The 4,884-nt window shown below is 39.5% G+C and overlaps 1 long non-coding RNA gene across 1 annotated transcript; it reads right to left on the bottom strand.

The window, feature by feature from the left end:
• Positions 1–211: 211 nt before the first annotated feature.
• LOC104953179 (uncharacterized) lies at positions 212–1,216 on the bottom strand. The gene is made up of 3 exons (XR_799186.1): positions 1,065–1,216; positions 895–985; positions 212–334 (listed from the first exon to the last, which is right to left on the bottom strand). It is a non-coding gene; the product is annotated as an uncharacterized lncRNA (long non-coding RNA).
• Between the last annotated feature and the right edge of the window lie 3,668 nt (positions 1,217–4,884).

The following is a 4,884-nucleotide window of genomic DNA, read 5'->3' as shown; positions in this document are numbered from 1 at the left end:
TTATTTTGTGTTTGTGTCACTAAAACAAGTCAACTTCCACTTCAGAACAAATTGTTTATTTGAGGCTCTGGATTTGTTTGAGCAGCTTGGTTCCATCAAGTTCCAAAAACAGTTTTTAGAATACCTCAAATGTGTATTTGAGCTTGTTGGGGTTTTCCAGGTTCAGGGCGTAGATGAATCCCATCAACAATTTGCATGCCTTTGTTTGGTTTCCGCACAAATTCAAAACTCTGTCTCCCTCTATGACAATGGACACATATGCTGGTCCCCTGTCCCTGGCATCATGGATCACAAGCACCTTCATAGTTTGGTCCATGACGTTGTCATGCTCGTCCTCCGTGTTGAAAAGAAAGAAATAAAAGCATATTCACTTTAAATTAGGCATATTAACAAGAAGCTATTATACAATATAGGCTTTGTGGTCTAGCATCAAGCCTAATCAATAAAACCAGGGTTTGACTTTTTTTTTATTATTTGAAAAAATGAGTGGCACCGATTAAAAACAAAAAAGAATTCTAATTTATAAAAAAAAATGTTCAGGCCCACTCAAATTGCCAGACGATCTAATCAATTAAATTAAATTGACACTTTCCAATATACATAACTTTTCAGTGCATGATTTTAATTATCTTATTTCCATTTAACACGAAAAGAAGGTTTTTGTTGTTAGTTTTATATTTTAAGTAGCTAAGCACATCAGTAAATTATCCCTAAATAGTTTTCCTGTGGATGCTAAACCATTTATAAAAGCAATAAGATGTTTACAGATTTACAGCAGTAAATTGCATATTATATTTGAGTGGTTAATCACAGTACATTAAACAATGGTATCAGAGCAACCTCCGAAATAACTAAGTCAAAATCTTGAATTGATCAGTCTTTAATGACATACACCTGGCTGTCTTGAAAAAGGTCTTCTTGGTGTTCTCCAAGATATTCAATCAGGCACCTGGCCACTGCATCCCTTTTTTCCAATACTCTGGGCCTGTGAGGAAATGCATTTTAGTGAAAAGACTTATTTCTGCATTTTCATATTCTTGAATGAAACACTTAAATAAATGTACCTCATAAATTGTGCTCAGGAGAGGGCACATCCTAGAGCCAGCATCTCCTCCTTTGGCACGCATCAGCTGGAGCGATGTGGTGTGTACCCATCCAGCTTCAGCATCAAAGTCTCTTCCAGTGAAAGAGTTGTTATGTGGTCGGAACTCCTCCTTGATCTAATAAAAAGCCATCAAAAACTGGGATTTCCCTGCTGGGCAGTGATGCTTGTTTGTGTTGAAGTACAAGTAAATTAACAATGCCATTTTGTCTCTGCATCACAGTCAGGAAATTGTCATTATTATTTGTCCCTCTAATTCCTGCATCTCTAGCTGTGTGTTGAGAGCTTTGGTTTGTATTATCAATATGTTCTGGTGGTCTTGGTTGTTGGTATAGAAGCCTTTGAAGTGGTGTTTTGGGAATGGCTCCAAACTCAGCAAAGGTAATTGGAGAAGGCTCTGCATCCATTGACATATCTGATTTTACTCTGTAGCTTTTTAAATAGTCATTCATGCCATCATATTTAGCTTGTGTTGAATTTTGTGAACCAGTCTCAAAATGCTCCAGGACTTTCATTTTTGCATCAGATTCAGCTAGGCTCACTTCCATTTCCATCTGTTCGAATCTAGCTTGCAGTTGAGCCTTTTCCATTTCAAATGCATGCTTTTCCTTTAATCCTGCTGCCCGGGCAAGGATGGCAGCTCTTTCTGTTGCTATTTTGAGTTTGACTGGTCTAGGCACTCTAACCTCCTTCCCCGCCCACGTCCTTAATGAAGGAAACAATAAACATACAATGGAAAAATAGTAATTTTGTTCTAATAACAAAATTGAACGTAAAGACCACAAAGAATTAGAGGAAGTGAAAAATGCTTAAATGGGGTCGAATGGTTTGCTGTGCGCCTCTGCCTCCAACCAAATTTGTAGGAGGTTTAGACAGGTTGTGACAGAGAAAAATCTGTAAAGTGTAATAATCCTGTTACCAAATCTAACAGCCGGTACGTCCACACTTGTATAGTTCGTGTAGTCGACTGATCCATCTCTAAATGGAGTGTCATGTCGGTAAACCTTTACATAATGTTCAACAAAATCCAAACTTATATAAAACTAACTCAAGACAAAAAAAGGTACTTGTTTTATCAATGTGAAACTTTCAAAACTAATAAATAAATAATAGATAAATAAACCCAAGAAAAAAAGTAAATTTAACTACAATACAAAAAGTCTAACATCTATTAAATTTTTGTAAAAGAAAACCGTAAGTCCATACAAAAAGTCTATAAAAGGATATGTCAAAAAATTACAAAAATTAATAGTTACAAGTAACAAATCCGAGTTTTATAACTTTAAGTCACAGTAAAAGAAACTCGTTTTCTATTTTGGCAAACCTGTCAAATATCGAATTTTTATACTAGTGGTAGAGTTGGACCTGGGTGTTTTGACGAGTGACATGTTTCCTTCGTTTTAATAATCCCTGACCTTTCATACTTCCATCTATAACCACCCGTTTTACACTCTCACACATTTTGGACTACACTCGTGAACGTCTTTTCCCTCTTAGCTCGAACACACGTAATTGTAAATGTAACATATTTTTATGGTGCATTGACACTTGGTTTTAAACTTCACCAGTGTCTTCCCTTTTTTACAAAACATCGAACATCTTTTTTTACTGAATCACTACTTTACAAGTGAACGTCTTTTTACATTTAAAAAATTATATATAAAAGGTAATGTTGACGTTGAACCAATAAGTTGGAGAGTTTAGTCAGTAGTGTTTGAAGTGCCTTAGACGAGACACCGTCCATATTAGCTGCTAGACGTCGGAACCTGAAAACTGTGTGAAGAACGCTACTTACACAGCCGATTTCATTAAAATGGACATCTACACCCCCCTCCTCCCCCCAACCTCGCTCCCCGCCTTTGATAGTCTTGCTGGCTCCGCGTTCGAGCCTCAGTCACGTGTGTGTTCACTGATGTAACAACACGGGGAAAGTGTGGTTTGCCGTCGAGGGCAAGAGTCGAGGACGAAGGTGATGTGTTGTTGTTGTTCCCCCCTATTTTATTGCTGAAGAGGTGAATATGAAAAGAGGTCTCACGGCAGCAAAGTAACAAATAATTACACAATGTCGCCGTAAAATGCTGGCGACGTCACGACGAGCAACGACGAGCCAGGTGACTTCAAATAAGGAGGCAATTGAGTGTCGTCGCCGGCGACATTCAGAAGTGACCCGACTGACAGGTGTTCCGTCACTATTTATAGGGCGTTTAAGGGTAATTCACTTAACCATAGTCAGACTTAACTGCGACATAACCGTAGTGTTGGGACAATACTTTTCACAGACCATATTTTACCCACATACAATCGTATCGTTGGCTTCGATTGGCCTGATATAACTGATCCCATGTAACATCGAACAACGATATTGAACACCGTATCGGCAAAAAGATGTCCGGTGTTAAAAATGGCCGCATAAAAAAGGTAATTCATAAGATGAACACTATCAGCCCTGTACTGTTGGACACGCGGTACTAACTAAGGTAGACTATCGACAATCATTATGTTTTGTTTGCAGACGGGGGAGGTGTTACTAGTAATTGTCGCTTGCCCTACCCAGTTTATTTGTCCTTAGTGGTGCTCGGACAAAATGACCAATAACAACGGAACTGAATATATTTTCACCAAAAAAAAAATTGTCACACACCAACGCAAGATCAGTGACAACGAGTCGCGATGACAGAACAAAGTTGAAAATATAACGGCATCCGTCCCCAAGAGTTTGAAAAACAAATACGCCTGGTGATAAATAATAGTTCCTAAAAGAGCCTGGTGGAGTATACGTTTGGCATTTTTATTAATGTAAAATATATTTGATCACAAAAAAATATCAATTAAATATCTGTAGTTTTCTTTAACTTCGGATAGACTATGAAAACACTGCCACAGACAGACCAAACACAATACAAAGAGTTTCTCCTGCCGCCTGCCATAAAATTAATCCAGTAGGTTGTTACGGTGTTCACGCGTGCGCCGCGTCTGTCCAGATGTTTTTTGAAGAACGGATCTGACTGGTGAAAAAGCTCGACTATTCTTTGGCCCCCAAAAGCCCCTTTTCTTCTAGAGGTGACGCGCACTTGTCCTTTTCGGCCACGAATAGTCCGTGTTCAAGGCCTTGGCCGGGAACCTTGGCGCAACCACACTTTCCCTTGTACGCCCCGGGGACGTCAAGTAGGCCAAGCTGTGACTGTATCACTGACTGGGCTCGAACGCGGAGAGCAAGACTATCGGGGCGGGGAAGCGAGGGGTTGGGAGGGAGGGGGTGTAGATGTCCATTTTTTAATGAAATCGCGTGTAAGTAGCGTTCTTCACTCGTTTTCAAGTTTCCGGCGTCTAAGCACCTAAATATGACGGTGTCTCGTCTAAGCAACTTCAACATTATCTGACTAAACTCTCCAGCATATTGGTTCAACGTAAACATTACCTTTTATAAATTTTATTATAATACAAAAACCGTTCACCCTTGTAAAGTAGTGATTCAAGTAAAAAAAGATGTTCATGTTGTGAAAAAAAAAGAAGACACTGAAAGTTGAAACCAAGTGTCCTATGCACCTTATGTTCACATTTACATACGTGTGTTCGAGTCCTAGAAAAAAGACGTTACAAGGAGTGTAGGCCAAAAGACGTAAAAACGGGGGTATAGATGAAGTATGACCTCCCTGGCCCTGTCTCTGTGCCCGACTCGTCGACATGAGTGGGTGACAGACAGAAACACACACACACACACAACACACACCACCACACACAACACACACACACCACACACACACACACACACACACACCACC

This window comes from Notothenia coriiceps, unplaced genomic scaffold (assembly GCF_000735185.1).
Source record: "Notothenia coriiceps isolate Sejong01 unplaced genomic scaffold, NC01 NC01_scaffold00000454, whole genome shotgun sequence".
NCBI classification, from domain to species: Eukaryota; Metazoa; Chordata; class Actinopteri; order Perciformes; family Nototheniidae; genus Notothenia; species Notothenia coriiceps.
This window is presented reverse-complemented; position numbering and strand designations above follow the sequence as displayed.